Below are 18,065 nucleotides of genomic sequence, written 5' to 3'. Positions count from 1 at the left end.
TTTATGCCTATATTAGTAACAAATAACCACCAAGTAGTCTATTGTTGAATTAAAGATGAAAACTGTAGTATCTGTGAAAACAAAAATTTGTAAAAGACATGAAAGAACATAACAACTTTATATATATAACGTTTTTGTCCATTGAAGAGCTACAGAAAATTACTTGATGGTTAGTACCAACTGCAATAGCATGCTAAACTGCAAATGTTCCACCAAGGAAAAAACAAGTCCTCATTCCTCGTGGATAGGCACACAAATTTGACTTTTCACTATCACCTATCTAAGCAGGTACCTGTTATTACTCAGGTGGGATAATACGCCATTTCCATTGGAGAGTTTTGTAAGAAGTAACTCATAATTGTTAATGCAACAAAATGTGTGTCCATACAGTTAGCATGAATGTAAATATGTCCATCTACATTTTATTTCCTTCTGGATGTTCGCGAAATACTGTTATAAGTAAGAAGGGGATTTTTGTTGTTGCTGTTGTTCTTTAATTCTTAAAGATTTTAGTAGTCTTGCCAACGTTTTGCTTCTTTAAAAACTCAATAGTAAGCATTTCAGAACTTTTTCTAAATTTGAGTAGTTGAAGTTTCAGCTTCTGTTTTAACCAGAAGTTATTGTAAATGGCCAAAATACCTGTCTACTGCTAAATATCGTTCTGGAATTCTGTTTATGCCTGCTAAACTATTGCATTTGCATCTTCATCCTTTTAAAGATGAAGCAACTTAAATGCACATAGGAATCTTTTTATAAAAGCATAATTATGTCTTGTGCTTTTTAAAATGCAAAACTAGTCCTATATGCATTGTTGGTTTATGTGAAAAAGTAATTCACAAATGGACTTCTGTATAAATACATGTTTTAAATAGCCTTAAACTTTTCTTGCCTTGTACTTTTTATGTAAATAAAATTAAGCAATTGTTTATCTTATTAATTTGCTTTTTATTAGAAGCTTCTTTGATACATATGTACCCAGTCCTCCTGGCTTTTTGGTTTTTCCTGTTTATCATTTTTATTTGTATGGATGTTTTCTTTTTCATTGTAATTTCTTTTTTATCCCCATTTATGTGTCATCTATGACAAAAATTGCTGTTAATAAATGATTTAGTATTTCACAAAATGAGAAGCCGACTTTACCTGTTTGGCACATATATCACTCTGTAGATACCTAATTTGTCTTTTAAAAATAACTTAAATTTTCTTATAAGATTTATCACAGAAAATATATCTTGACTTCAAATTTTATAAAATATATTTAATGTTTTTTAATATTTGAATTTTGTGTTGCATTTTTTTCCAAAGAGAGGATGTATATTTTATTTATTTGTACTTAAGATTTAGGATTCAATATTCAGAATATGCCTGGTAAAAGTTATAGCATTTTCAAAATCAGTCTCTAGTACAGGCTAAATATACTAATCTCCTAATAACAATAAAAAGAGAAAATGTCAAAAAATTCTTTACCGGTTTAATTACAATTTTGGGTGGATTTGAAAACCTTCAGACTTCGGTCTGGCCATTCCACTTTAGCCATTCAGGCCATGCTGCCTGTATTGTGTATTCAGCAGTTCCTATTAGATGTCTTCACAGTGAGTGATTCTGCGGGGCTTGCTGACACCCGCTTCATGCATGGCCTGCTGTGCTGGGTGGAATTTTTTTTCTGAGCTGCCCGGAACATTAAAGACATCTTGGCCATGTCAGTCTGTGTACAGTGTGTGTGCATGTGCCCTCACATGCACACATTCCTGAGCAAGTCAGTATTAAATAAATGATGTGGGTGTGCTTTTATATACATGTAAAGTCTAAAATTTGAATAATGATGTATTTATCATGTATTACATACATACATTTTTAATAATTTAGTTCAGCTAACATTAGCAACTTTTCTCTAGCTTTTATTGTCTGTGGTTATTGACACTAGGGGGCACTGCTTATCCTTGGTTGCATCTTTCTTCAGGAAATGAGTAAAAATACTCAGCTGATTTCTGTGCTCTCACTTTAATTAACAATTGAATTTAGAGAACTCTAGGCTGTTTGATCCTTTGTTATTTTGGTTTTATTTCTAATGCCTATATGTAGTGCTAACAAAGGGGGTTGGAGCTATTGGTTCTCACAAATAAATAGAGTATCCAGTGTCCCATACAGTAACTTTTTCTTCCATTGGAAATGTCATTCTTGGCAAAACCAGAAGGGCAAGTTTGCCCAGTGATGAGGCTTAGATCCCTTGCCAGCTGTGCTTCTAGCCAGCAAGTGTGATGAACAGCTTTAGAAATCAAGTGAGAGAAAGCATTCAAGAGTTAGTGTGATTCATTTAGATAAAGGTCAAAAGAAAGATAAGCAAAGGATTAAGAATGAAGAGCACAAATAGCAATAATTTGTACCTTTTTACTTATAAAAATTACTGTCAGTGATCCTATTTGTAATTTTTCACATGTTCCTAGTTCAAAAGTAACTTAAAGTCTTTTAAAACTACATCAAAGATTGCATTTCATTCTCTATTTCAGCTGATCGCTTAAAAATGAAATAGAGAAAAATTGTTGTGCTACCATTCCTAATTATTTATAGATTAGAGCTGTGGCTACTAGTTGAAAATCAAGTGACAATGTAATTAACTAAACATTTTCAATCGATAATTATAGCTTGAAATCTTTTTAAAATATAAAGATTTGCTCTATTTTTTAGAATCTTAGTGTCCATCCTAAGCCTAAATATTCATGTTTCAATCTATAGCACCACCTGTAATCTCTAAGGACATTAATAACATTTTTGTTTTAATATGTGCTTTTAAAATAAAACTCTCTCCCTCCTCTCCCTTCTTGCCCCCCATCTTCCAAATGTAGAAAGCAATCAGTAGCCTAAGGAATATAGACAACTATTTTACACCGTTCTCCTAATTAATTAAACACTCCAGAACTGATAAAATTGTATATCCTTCTTCTCTAGACTTACAGCTGTATCTGTGTGTGTGTGTGTGTGTGTGTGTGTGTGTGTGTGTGTGTGTGTGAGAGAGAGAGAGAGAGAGAGGGAGAAAATATGCAGTTAAATCATGCCCTATTTTTATTAGCTGAAGGTATTGATTTTTAACATGAGTAATTTGAATAAAGTAGTCTTGCAGATTTTAAAGTTTTCGCAGCATATGTTTTATATCCTGACTGAAAAGGGACAAAAAAGATTGCCATTATAGTCAAGCTTGGTCTGAACACCAGTAAAATAACTGAGTATAAACACATGGGCAGTTTTAAATACAATTTTTGAATACCTTTGCTTTGTAGCACATTAAATTGATTTCTACTAAATATGTACTTTAATTAGAAATTATTTAAAATTTTTCAAAGAGAAATAGATATGTGCATTATCCTAGGTTGATTTTTTCTGTTCTTATTTTTCAAAGTGATTTTTTGATAGTGCTTGCTGAATAACATATACTTTTTAATATATTTTTAGTGACTAGTTTTAAATAATTACCTGGAAAAAAATATTTCCCAAGATAATATACAGTTCAGGGAGAAATGCTGTTATTTTTCATCCTGGTATTTTTTAAAATTATTTCTATATAATAACATAAAAGCATTAGCCAATTTAGGTTCATCTCAGATCTTTAATAATAGATCTGTCACTTACTAATAATAGATACTACCTAGTTAGACCTTATCAGTTCATAAACAAAACAATGATTAATCAATATGGGGCAGCTTTTGTTATATTCAACACTTTATAATTTGAAATGTTAGTTTCCTGGTACTAACCATATACAAACAATCAGATGCCAGCCCATTTATAATAGGTTTTTCTCCTCCTAGCAGGATGTTGCTTTTGGCTATAAAAAGTTAATTTCAGATCCTGATATACTTGCATTAATTTTTGAGACATTGGCTAGGTGTAGTACAGCAAAGAATAACATGAACATCATACCATTGTGCTATAGCTAATCGTTTATTACCTCAAGCTAGAGAAGCAGTCTTAATGTGAAGGCTGTAGTATGTCTATAGAAAAGATGGAAACTGACAGAAAGGGTCTTAGAGACAGCTTCCTAAGAGTCTCGAAAGAGGACCATAACAAGAAGAGGGGGAAAGAAAGTAACAACAACACTATCTAAAGGGATACATTTTAATACTTACAGTTCTGGATATCCTTGTAATTTTTATGATTGAAATAAGTTATTGTCTTGAATAACAGACCCCATTCTGTATCCAAACATCTTTGATTCAGAATGGGAAAGCTCATTGTAATGTTATCTTTTCAGGAGCATAAGTGTTCTCTAAAAAACATATGACTGAGATGTTCATCAGCTGGGATGTTTGCTGTAATTCACCAATAAATTTGAATAATTTGACATAATTTCTGACAAAGATGAATGTTTCCACATTCATTTCCATAGTAAGGCAGTATCTACATGAAGAAACCAGTTTGACTGACTTGACCTGCCAAATTGATCGGAAAAAGAATAAAACAACAGCCATTCAGTCCATGGAATTAAAGCAGTTTATGTGTACAAACCACCTTGGTGGCCTGTCAACCCAAGAGTTAGATAAAAGTAAATCACTTTGGAGCCTGTAGTATTACAAGGAAGGAAAGTGCTAGGATATAGTATCAAGGAACTAAGGCATATGTGCTCTTAGGTAGTGCACTGTAGCATAGAGTGAAGGAGAGGCATTATCAGTTGTGGAACTTGGAGTTTGATATTGGTGTTATCCCACAGGTGACACCTAAGTCGCTTTACCTGTTTTCTCGTCCGTACAAAAAGCAATTGGACTGGATAATTTCTAATGTCCTTGGCAATTTTTCATTCTTTTCTTCTATGTGATGGTACTGGTGGAGCCATGCCATCATTATAAATAATATTTAAATGGTTTCAGTAAACCATGGTGTTACTTATAAATTCACTTTTATATAAAAGGCCATAGGAGATATGATTGCACTGTATTTATAACTATGAGAATGTAAATCTTAAGGCAGTAGAGTCTAACCCACCCACTCACAGACTGAATAAAAAGTGGGATCAATTACCTTCTGGAAACATTTAATTGAATTACTGGAAAATTCAGCAGTGAGTTTATTGTCCTTTTTTGTTTGAGGAGAAAGCGGACTAATAGATCATAGTATGTGCTGGTGGTTGTGTGGGAAGAGACAGACTTAGGGAAGCCTTGCTTTTCCTGACAACTTAGTGACAGAAAGTAGTATGGTAGATTTCATCATGACACCCACAATAAGGAGTGGCAGGTTGGGATCTTATGAAAGTGGGTAAGGAATCAGAACTATGGAAACTCAACATTTGTTCCTCATTCCTATGCATAGTCTTCTTTTGTGCTGTGACTGTGGTAGTATCTCCTTTTATTGTATTTCTGATTACAATAAATATTCCTCTCAAGGAGTCACTTTTATTCTTTTTCAATCTAGATTTCTTCTTTTGACTTCTCTCAAATGTCAGTCACTCTCCTCCCTTCAGACACATTGATGTTTTGTTGATATTTAACCGCCATCCTTTCATACATACATGCCTAAAAGAACAATATAGAAGCTATCTAGCAATTTATCACTTCCCTTGTACTGTACGTCTTCAGTAAAATTTTTCTGAAAACACCTCTCTTGTTCTCCCATTTCGGTGCCATGTCTATTTCACTTATAATCGCCTTAGATAAAACCTGTGTGTAATTCTGTTTTGTATATTGCCTTTTATATTATTAACACTCAGTAAAATAGTTTAAGAATTGCAGTGTGTAGTCCTGTCAGTCTGTCACCTTTCAGGCACTACTTTAAAATTCTGAAAATGTAAATGAAGTAATTAACCTGATATGAAACAGTGACACATAATTGACTTTCTAAATTAGTGAACTACTGACTCTTTTATATATTTGCCATTTTATAGAATTTCATATTGGCTACTTAACAAAAGGGAGGTAACAAAAATTCTGCCTCCTACCATAACAAATACTGATGCTTATTAAACACTCTGTACTGTGCTCCCTAAGTATATTTATTTTAGAATCTTGCTGTTTGAATTATTTCATACTCATGAAATTGAGGCACTACTTAATGATAATAGAATAGAGACCCTGAATCATTGACTCAACTGATGGAATGTCCTCCAAAGAAGTGCTAAGGAATAGACACATGAAAGAAAATGGAATTTTTAAAAGTAGCCTAGAGAATAATTCACCTTCACTCCTACATAAACGCTTCCTCAGTGTAAATTTTTCAATGCACTCATGCATCATAGCTGTCAGATGTCTAAATGACGGGTTTCAGAGTTTTCCTCTTCCTGTTAGTGATCTGAAGTGCTACTCCAGTGTTTTCCATTAGGGTGGATATTGATAGAGGACACTTGTTGTATAGTGGACTGTTTATGGTTCACTAGTATATCAACTCAGAAGTGTTCTTTTGTTACATGTAGTGTATATACATGTTCTCTATCTGTGAAAGGAAGATGCAGCCGTATACATAGAGGTAAGTAACTATTTTCAGTTCAGTCCTATCTTTTCTTCCACCCAGTGTTTATATGGTTTTGTGCAGTAAGTACAATCCCTAAAAATCCTATCTCAAATAAACCTTTCAAGCCATTTATTTCTGCAGACTCTCTTATTTCAGAAATGTGAGATATGCCTTCATAAGAAAAATGTCTCCAACATGTAATTCAAGTCAGATTTTAAAATCCCAACTTAAAGAATTGTTCCATATTTGTTGGTTGGGAAATGTGCATTTAAACAGCCCTTAAAAGTTAGTTGAATCGAAGTTTCTTCAAGTAACAGTATTCACTTGCAGGGAACAGAAGTTTCAGATATTTAGCATAAGTTCCTAGGTAGAAGAGCCATCTGGAGATCCTCGTTCAAATATTTTCAAACAATGTAGAAAGCCTGTGACTTATTATAATGATGTCACTTTCTCATTTACAGATGGGTGTCAACCTCTCCCAGTATCTGGCAGCTGTAATAACCCACAGTTGATTAACACATCCTGTCTTATGAACATTTAGATGGTTTTTATTGAACTGGTCAAGAACCACCCCCCACCATCTAGGCCAATCACATTAGTGCTACACCATTTCAGCTCCATAAACCTGAGCTGACATTGAAAAAATGTGATCAAATGAAGATTACCCTGAATTTCCAGAGGCAAAAACTTAGAAACATTTGAGGGCATAAACCAACTAAAATTGGAAAAGAATCAAAATCTCAACTGTCTTTAGTCCCCAAATTTATGTAGCACAGTCTTTATCTTCTGTGTATCATAGGGATAAAGGTTGAGATTTGAAAAGCCGTCTTGCTACTTTTACAGTGAAACCTCTCTGTCCATACTTAACCCTTCTTTCTCCTACCAACACCATCAGGTTTGAGCATATTATGCCAGATGCTAAGTAGTGATGATTGCATACTTTATTTGAAATTTGGGTTACTTTGCACTTAGATGCATTTAGTTTTGAAATCACAAGTATAACTTGCTTTATCTGACATATACATTTCATTTGAAATTTGGAAAATCCAGTCATTCCCCACTGGATTTATAGGATAATTTTTGAAATTTGTGAATTTGATTTTTTTTTTTTTTTTTTTTTTGCTTTTCAATAGTCTTCTGAAAGCAGACTTCACATTCTTTAGCTCTGTGTTTTTCTCTTCATAATCCAACATTTAGTGGGTTAATATGGTATCAGTGTGTAAAAGGTCTAAAATCTGAGATCTAAGAAAAATCTACTTGATCTCTTAGCTATTAGTGAGTCAAATCATAATGTGTTCTCGAGTACATGAATAAGACAATGGGGTGTTAGCAGGTTGGAAGGAAAATTTAGATTTGAATGTAGAGGATTAAGATGGCAGATGGGAGCAGGACTAGTATGCAGCTCCCACTCGGATAGACAGAGCAGTGTGTGGAGGCTTACATCATGAACGTAGGCTCCAAGAACTACCACAGGAACATACCAAGAAAACCAAGAGAATCAGCAGACCCTCTGAAGGAACTGAATCACTGCTGCAGGCTCCCTGAGATGCTGAAAAACTGTGAGTCTGCCTGCCTTCTCAACAGAGAGGCTCATGGTCTGGGTCAAGTTCTCAGCCCTGGTCACCGGCTGCCTAAAAATAGACTTAGTGCTGTTGTGGGGCATGGTGGGAGTAAGACTGGCTTTTAGGACTGTGGGCTGCATGGGAGCAGGGTGAGGCCTGTGACTGCCGGCTTTCCCCCACTTTCCTGGCAAACTGTATGATTCAGCAGAGGTGAATATTCCTTCACTGGACTGGGAACCACAGCCCCACCCCCGACAGCAGCCACAGCAAGCTTGCCGGAGGAGAGACTGAGCTCAGACACACATATCCCTACCCCCACCTGGTGGTCTTTCTCTACCCGCCCTGGTAGCCAAAGACAAAGGTCATAATCTCTTGGGAGCTCTATGGACCTGCCCACCACCTGAGAAATCTGAATACTTAACCAGGTGTCCCTAGGGCAAGTTTGGATCCTGCCTGTAGAACCACAGCTGATGCCCTCTTGAAAGTGCCACCTCCTGACTGGAGGCCAACCAACACAAAAGCAGCACACTAAACAAAAACACAACCAAGAACCCTCACAGAGTCCACTTCACTCACTTGCTACCTCCACCGGACTAGGTGCTGGTATTTGTAACTGCAAGACCTGAAGATGGATCATATCAGGACTCTTTGGAGACACTGCCCAGTACCAACCAGAGCCCAGTAGCTCTGCTGGGTGTCTAAACCCAGAAGAGCAAAAGCAACTACAGTCCGGCTCTCAGGAAGCCCCATTCTTAGGGAAAGCAGGAGAACACCACATCAAGGGAGCACCCTGTGGGACAAAAGAATCTGAATGGCAGTCCTTGAATCCCAGATTTGGACATAGTCTATCCAAATGAGAAGGAACTGGAAAAACATCTCTGGTAATAAGACAAAACACGGTTCTTTAACATCCCCAAGAGATCATTCCAGCTCACCAGCAATGGATCCAAACCAAGATGAAATCTCTGAATTACCAGAAAAAGAATTCAGAAAGTCAATTATTAAGCTAATCAAGGAGGCACCAGAGAAAGGTGAAGTTCAATTTTTAAAAATCAAGCACATGATACAGGATATGAAAGGAAAGTTCTTCTGTGAAATATATAATATGAATTAAAAACAATTACAACTTCTGGAAATCAAGGACACACTTAGAGAAATGCAAAATGCACTGGAAAATCTCAGCAATAGAATCAAACAAGCAGAAGAAAGAACTTCAGAGCTTGAAGACAAGGTTTTCGAATTAACCCAATTCATCAAAGACACAGATTTGAAAGTAGGGTAAACAAGTGCTATAATTTCTGTTATGGCCTGTGGTAGACACTGTGAGGCACTACTCAGTTACACCTTCAATAAAGGACTTACTGCCTCAGCCCTTGGGAGTGCTCTCAGCAGACATCCTTCAGCTGTCAGTCCCATCAGAGATTGCGTCAGCCACTTTGGTGCTCATACTCAAAGAACAGTGTGGTAGATTAAAGGCCATGCCATCTAGACCCAACTTGGAACAACTCTGAAGGGCCATTTTGAGTTCTGAGCTCCCAGGAGTTATGCAAGTCTGTAATGGGACCTGCATGTAACCTTGATTTACCTCTCTGTTCATTCTTGCCTCATTCCCCTCCCTTCTTCAGATGTTGATTGTAAGGACATACCTTGATATTCTGCATGCTAAACACTGTCTTAGAGTCTTTCCTGGAAACCCAACCTGTGATGTAAGTCCTTTCTAAATAACATGAAACCAGACATTACTCTGGCTTCCTAACCATCACCTTCCCTTATCTATTCCATTTCTGTAAACTTTCATCAGTCTGCAAATAATTTTGAGCACCTGTTATGTGCCAGTCATTGTGCAGGGAATGAGAATGTGGTGTTAACAAATATGGTTTTGTCCTCATGGAGCCTACATGAGGGCAGACAAATCCTTACTGGTTTTATAAGTATTTCAGAAGAAAAAAATACAGGATATTATGTACAAATAGCCATGGTACAAAGACGGGATCTGGAGTTAAAAGGTACGCTGCATGCAGTGACTCACACTTGTAATCCCAGGGCTTTAGGAGGCCAAGATGGGAGGATTGCCTGAGGCCAGGAGTTCAAGACAAGCCTGGGCAACATAGGGAGCCCTTGTTTCTACAAAAAAAAAAAAAAAAAAAATGTAGCCAGAAGTGGTGGCGTACGCCTGTAGTTCTAACCACTCAGTAGATCGAGGCAGGAGGATCACTTGAGCCCAGGAGTTTAAAGTTACAGTAAGCTATGATCCTACCACTGCACTTCAGCTTGGGTGACAGAGCAAGACTCTGTCTCTTAAAAATAAAAATAAAAAATCTGCCTATGCCACCATTCACATTATGTGAACGTGGTATGCGTGGGTCACTTACTCTCTCTAGGCATCAGTTTCTCATCCATAAAACAGGTGCATAATCCTTCAGCTACCAACCTGTGTACTTAAAAAGGAATTGTTCTATCTAATGAAATAATCTGTATATAAATACTCAGAATATGAAGGGTCCCTATGGAATGTATCTAACCTGCCTTCTTTCCTAAAATGTGAGTTCTACCCAGAGGTCAGAGATCATGCCTTCGTCTGCTTTATAGTTATAATCTATTACCTAAATTTTTTTTCATAAAATTTTGATAAATTTTCTCACTATTCCATATAAGACTATGTCACCATTTAAATGTCTCCTTCGCTGAGCCTGCCTTAGTTTTTTGGTTTGACAATGTTTAGTCCTAACTTACACTTTTATACTGTATCTACTTCACGTATATTCATTGTAACTTTTAAATCTGTGTTTTATAACATCTTGCCTACTCTGGTCAGTCATATTACATAATAAAATGTTTTAATCATACAAGTCAACATGATGATCACTTATCCTATTTTCTTATTAGGCAAGTGACCCCTTTTACTTTTTCCTTACAATTAACTTGTCTCTTACATAATAGACACTAGCTGTTTTCTTGATTGGTAGAGCAAGTTTTTCAAACAGTCAGTCGCCTTCCTCTCCCCATCCCGAACCACACCACATCATGTATTTTGTAGAGCATTTGTCTTCTTTCTCAACTCCCAGATTGTCAATCACTTAATGTTTGTTTTTTTTTTTTTTTTTTTCCTTTTTATTTTAAACCTATCTTACACATGCTTTTTTTGTTGTTGAGGGAGCTTGCACGTGGCAGCATGGTCTAGGCAGGAAAGGAAAAGGAAGTTATTACTGCTCTCTTCTGGCTGCCTGCAATAATAAATCATAACTTGCCTTTCCCTAACTGGTGGCTGGAGACTTATCTTCATAAATGCATGTGACCCAAGAAGTTTCAGTTTACATACCCTATCCCTTGGTGTTCTTGCCTATGGAGAGCCTTTTCCTTCCTGAAATTAAACAAAGGTTGCAAGAATTGAAGCTAGGGCTTCAAAGCACAGGAAAAGAGAATGTTGTCTTATCCTGTTGCTACAGTGGAGATCCAGCTGGCCATGTTTACCTAACCAGGGTGTGAGACTGCTTGTCCATCTGTGAAGGGCTCAGCACAGTGCTAAGGCTTGCTCTTAAATTTTGGACCTAGAAACCTTTTGAAATCCCTCTTGTGTGTTTTCCTACATCGTTATTTTTAGACAGTTGTATAGGTTTGGGGTATATGCTTAAATTGCTAAGCATTGAACAGAAGGAAACTTTATAAGCCTTACCTGTTTACCAGGGTAGCATTCAACATCGTGTTATATATACGATGACCAAATTATTTCCCATTCAAACCAGAGCACTGTAACAGGGAAAGGAGATACTATTATTAATTATGCCAGTTTAATAGTCATAAGCCAAGACTGTTCTGAGCAAACTGGAATCTATAGTCATCTTATTTATATTTAATTATTTCCTTTAAAATATTTAAGCAAGCCCAAATCACTTTACAAAATCGGGGAAGTAGGGGTGGAGATGGTAGTAGAAGCTATATGATACTTCAAAACTGCTATCCTATCAGTATGAATTTTGATGTCACTGAAGAGTACATAGATACCACATCTAAAAGGTACATTTTAGAAATCAGAGATGAATGTCAAGGTAATAATAATAACTGACATTATTGATTTCTTACATGCCTTATCTCCTTTATGCTTCGGCAGTCCTATGAAGAGACTACTGGTATTATTCTCATTTGGGTGTTCTTACAATGATTAACCAAAAATAAAAATCTAAGCACATCTAATTCTAAAGCCTATACATGCTTTTAACTATAACACTATACTGCCTTCCTCTGGACATACTCTATATCTCTGTGATTATCTTTTTTTTAAAAAAATAGTCATTTACACCACCTCTATGTAGAAAACAAGGTGGTAAAGGGACTCTTTCCCCCGGCGTGGCACTGCTGAGCCGTGGCTTCATGCTTCCTTGCCAGCTCAAGCTATTCTGAAAGGGTTAACTGGTGGGAGGAAAGTAGAACTACCACAGTATTGCTTCACCAATTCCGTTTTCATTGTCAAGTGCATGGTGATATGACTGGTCTAGTATGCCGATGACAGGATTTTAAATACACACAATCATCAGGTCTTAGTGCTTCTTAGCCATGCAGTTATAGAAGTCTTACACCGCATAATCAAAGGAAAAAGTAGCCCTTTGTACATATTTTCTTTGTGGGCCTGTGCCTTTTTTAAAGTAATATTTGTCATTAAGTGCATTTATAAACTATACTTCTGTTAGCTTCCTCTATATGAGTGAGGATAATGCACTTTTTAAAGATTTGGAGTAGTTTACATTGCATATTTTTGTGGGATGACCTGTTATAATTGTGTACTGTGTGCCATGTCCTCTGCTAATTGCTTTACAGTTTGTTCATTTAATACCCAAAATAATCCTATGACTTACATGGATTTATCATCTCCCATGACATTCACCTGACAAAACTGAAGTACAGAAAAATAATTTACTCAAAGTATCATTGCTAGAAGTGGCAGAGCATGAACTTGAACCCAGAGAATCTGACTCCACCGTCCTTGAATTTAACTATCGCACTTAATTTCCGAAGCTTCTACTTTGAAAATAGAAATTGTGAATGCAGATTAGAGGTGTGAACTGCAAGTAACAGGAGAGTTGAATGTCATACTCATCTGAATTTCCTGCTGGGCAGTTTGGTCTTCACATTATATCTACCGAAGTGTGTGTATTTCATTATAATCACTAGAGGTGCTAGTGCCTTAGGTAACAGAATCAAGGTTTTAGTGTTACATCAAAGATGGTGTTAGTAGCATTCTGTTGGGATAGACTTGCCCAAAAGAATCTTCAGGAAGAAGAATACAAAGTAGTCTCTGACCCTAACAGAAAAGACTGCCAAACCTAGAGTTAGCTGATAAGTCGTCATGGTACAGGGCACACTTGTAACCAGGTGGGCTTGGATAGCACAGGGCAGAGTACCATGAAATGGGGAATATGCAGGCAGAAATGTAAAGTGATAGGAGAGGTTTGTGATGAAATATTATAGTCTATTAAACCACATGAAAACTGCACTCAAGTAGAAGCACTGAATGCAATTTTGATCTGCATAATGAAAGTGTGAAAAGGTAGCAGCATTTTATACTTTTCAAGCCTTTGAAACAACTTAATCTGAAATTTTAACTTGAGGAGCTCTAGGGGGAGCTAATCTATTTATATACATGTATTTTTTTTTAAAGGCATCTCAAACCTCAACTGTGCTATTAACTGGAGTGATGATTCATTCATGCTCATATGGTAGTAATGATCCTTGGATTTATAAATGTACAGTAGTGTCAGATCCTAATCTGATGCAAATATGTGTTATCTGATTTTCTTCTCAGAAAATTATTTCCTGTACAAGTAATTCACATGCCGTAACCCTCACAGTACATATGTGTAACACATGTCATAATTTAAAAAGAAAGTAATAGCTTTTGCTGATGGAAGACTTTAAAATAGTTTTTCAAAAACATGTTTAAAACATATGATATATCCAAACATAGCTATGGGTCTGCATGGACATATACACATCCCTACCCCAACCCACACTGGCTCTTTTGGAAATTTCCTTGGACTTCAAAATACAAGGAGAAGTAATTATTCTGAGTGTCATGGCTGCCAGGCTACAAACACAGGAAAACGATTATGCATCAACTTCTTTTAGGTTAGGATAAAGCCAACCTAATTTAGAGTTTCTTTCTCCTTTAGGTTGGGAGATTGAATTGGGTTGGATTTACAATTCCCATAACCCAAGGCCCTGGATTAGAGATATGCCAAAGACTTCATGGCCGAGCATCCCCATAACATCAACATCTCCATGCCTTCAAAGTAAATTAAGGCATCTCTCTACCTCAATTCAGTTTAAATTAAATTAAATCATAATTCAATTTGGCAAAAATAAAGGAATCTTTGTGTTTTCCTTTGCAGAAAGTCATTTATGATAGAGTTCTGGAAGAAATGAAATCCAGAGAAATGCTAAAATAGTTTGTAAGCACAAAAAGGAAATTGAGGAATGCTTTAGATGACATGAAGCATTTGGATTTGGCCAGGTATCTGTGAAGACAGTGGGCAGGAACATCATTTGAGGACCTTAGAGAAAGCATGGCGAGTTAAATTAGGTGGACAGAAAAGATCTGCAGGGTTTCTGGAGAGAAATGGTAGCAGCCCTGTGGAAGGCCCGCACTTTACGTGGAAGGGAGCAGAGGTACCCCTGCTGCCTCTGGCCCTCCCACACCTCCCTTTGGTCCTCTGGTCTTCATCTCACCAAATACTCCTGTTATACTCAGATGAACTCACCCGTCTTGTCACTCTGAGTTAATTTTTTAACTCTTACTCTGGAAGAAAAAATAATGATAAACAAGATTGCCCCCCCTCAATTTCAACCCCATCAACAATGTTAATAATAATATGAACTTGCATACAGATGGCATATGTTTTTAATCTGTTCAAAGTACTGCACTTGATATTTAGTGGCTTAAACTTTTGTCAGACTAGGAGCATGCCATATAGTGAAGGAAAGAACAGATTAATTATGTTTAAGCTCAAGTGAAAACACTTAAGAGTGGATAAATGGGTAAATTAAGCAAACAAAACTATCAAGTAACAGGGCCACATTTTTTTATTAATGCTGAAATCATCAATATGATTTATAGGAATATCTAATTTTCCCTCTTACCCTAGACATTATTTATTTTAGAACTGTAATAATTTTAAAGTGCTATTGTCAGTTTCTCCTCCTGGATGATTTCTATGTTGGCATGATTTTTAGAATTTCAACATTCCTTACTGATCTGGATCTTTTTACCATTTAAAAAAATGTCCAAGTGAATGAAATGCTGTATATATGAAAAGGGAATTAATCAAATGAGTTTATTTGTGTAAGAGTGTTATGTATTACTGAGAAGTAGACCTCGTGTAATACAGATGAAAGAACATGACATATATCCATGGTCAAGTCACGGTTTTGTCACTTTGTGTCTGGGTGCCCTTTAACTAGTTTCTTAAACTGTCTCAATTTACTTATCCACAAATAGGGAAAATAATACAAGTTTTGCATACATTTCCATATTATTTGAGAGTAAAATGAGAATTTGTATTTTATTTTGAAATTTGGAAACTGCTATTCAGATTAAAATAAATATTATACACAGACAAATAAAAGCAAATTTTAATTGTAACTTTACAATGTATATCCTATTAAGTCATGGACCTTTAGGATGTTGATGTCTGAGGTATCAAAATTTGTCATCACTTCTATCCAACTCTTGATACCATACTGAAGATATTATAACAAAAATGGAATGAATGTTGACCTTAAGGGTAATTATTCAAAGGGATCTCTTACTGGATATTTCATAATTTGTTCAAGAATATATGGAGGCATTTAGATCACATGGTCTTATCTTTTTTACAGACTAAGTTTCCTTTGAGAATCTCATGAAAGTTAAAGATCTTCTCCTCAGAAAAATATTCATATGCCCATATAGAAAGCATTTTACAAAGAATTTCAAGTTGTTCATATCAACGGATCCTAATTAAATACTGCCATGTCCACCTTAGATTGTTATAGAGAAGGCCTTTGATGATATGGCTTTCTCCCTTTTAGAGAGCGTTTTCCAGACTATTGGTCTTCTGTTACAGACCACATTATAGAAGGATTTTTCCTGCCCAGCTGTGCTTCCACTCATTCCTTGCTTTGGCTATATTTCATCTAAGGTCTGTCTCTTAAGCAAACTCAATTCCGTCTCCCTGCACCATTGCCTCTCTCTGGTATTTTTCATCAGTGCTCATTCACAGTGGAAGAAGTAACTAAGTCACTGTGACCCAGACTAACAAATGCAAGAAGCAGAGGGTCTGGACAGAAATGGCAGTTGCAAGTAGTTCCAGGACTACTAAAGTAGGCTGCAGCAAGGCTGGAACAGAGGTAAATAGTCCAGAAAGTTAGACTGTTAACATATTCACTTATTCACAATTCTACTAATCCTAAACAGTCAGATGTTGGAAATTCTTTGCTACTGGGTTAATTTGTACACAGCTCTTCATTAAGATCTTCTGGAATTTGGCCATTCCCCACCTGTAATAATAAAATATGAAAGTGATTTTTAAAGTGTAAAATGCTATAACAGTGTAAGAAAGTATCATATTGGATTATAATGTGACGATGTGATGTGATGATAAATTGCGTGTTATCACTTCCACTGTATGAAACGTCAGCCAGAAAGACAAACAGACTACAGATATTTTCCTCTGGTAGTCCCTCTAACAACTCTGTATTTTTCCAGCTTGTAGAATTTGAATCCCCAGGTTTTCTATTTTAACACTAACTCCTCACCAATTCATTACTTCATTGTATCTCATTTCACAAATGGCTTTCAAGATTTAGCGTCTTCAGATGCTGTCTTAAGTAAATCTGCATATGTTAACAACAGCCACAACAAAATCCAGGTCAAATATTTTAAAACGCAAGCATATCCTTAGAATACCAGAAAGCATGTTCTTATTTTGTACTTCAGCAACAATTGGTCTAGATCTCTAAAAGTGTTACTATTTAGAAAATGAGAATAAGGACATATAATTTCTTCATAAGCCAGATGGATTCACTATTGTGGAATTTGGGGTTTTATCATCTAATGTTGGTTTAAACTTTTATATGCTAGTGCCAGTGTGATCCAATTAGAATCTATTGTAAAATAAAATCCAGAAGAAGGTAGCATACTACTTAATAATTCATGTGAAGTATTAATTTAGAGTATTATTTTATGCTTTGAAAGGTATTATTGGTATTGCAAGATAAATTTTTGCAGTAATATTATAATGTTGGTAACCAATATTGATTTTAAGATTTTTACATTATATAAGCAGAAAACACAGGGCACAAAGAGTTGAGGTGCAGAAGTGTTGGTGAGGTAGCATTAACAGTGAGTTGGGTTCCCATTAGGTAGTATTCATTGAGACATCATGTGCATATGCTGGGCTTAAAAAAATTTAAGAGAGTGAGAGACATTTTAAATTCAGAATGCCAACAGGCATCCTTTGGTATCATAAGCATGGTGTGCAATGTTCTTTCTCTGTATGCACTTTCATCGCCATTCAGAATTCTCTTTTTTGAAGTGCACTATTATATTTTTGATAGACAATTCATAGAAATTAACAGCAAATGATAAAGAAATTGTTCTTTTTTTCAATAAAAGAATTTAGAGGGAGAAAAGACACTTGAAGCAAAAAAAGAACATTATTATGAAATGCAAGGTTACTATTTATGATATTTTAACTGTAATTTTCAAAGCTTTCTTACATTTGTTACACCAAATTAGGGCCACTAGTGTAGTAGATTAAAACCTTTTTTCAGTTCTTCTGATGTAGAAATTTTCTCTTTTAATTTCTTTATCTGGCAGACCACTGATGAATTCATCAGTATCTCCAAGCCAAGCAAATCTTTTTTTATTATTTTTAGAAGCTGTTTTTTTTTGGCCGGGCGCGTTGGCTCACGCCTGTAATCCCAGCACTTTGGGAGGCCGAGGCGGGCGGATCACAAGGTCAGGAGATCGAGACCACGGTGAAACCCCGTCTCTACTAAAAATACAAAAAATTAGCCGGGCGCCATGGTGGGCGCCTG

At 36.1% G+C, this 18,065-nt stretch overlaps 1 protein-coding gene across 3 annotated transcripts in view; it reads left to right on the top strand.

The window, feature by feature from the left end:
- FAM172A (family with sequence similarity 172, member A) overlaps positions 1-18,065 on the top strand; it is a 499,710-nt gene that overhangs the window by 315,714 nt on the left and 165,931 nt on the right. The window lies entirely within an intron of this gene.

The sequence above is a fragment of the Colobus angolensis genome, unplaced genomic scaffold (genome assembly GCF_000951035.1).
Source record: "Colobus angolensis palliatus isolate OR3802 unplaced genomic scaffold, Cang.pa_1.0 Scaffold23, whole genome shotgun sequence".
Classification (NCBI taxonomy): domain Eukaryota; kingdom Metazoa; phylum Chordata; class Mammalia; order Primates; family Cercopithecidae; genus Colobus; species Colobus angolensis.
The sequence above is the reverse complement of the archived record's forward strand: the minus strand, read 5'-3'. Positions and strand labels throughout refer to the sequence as shown.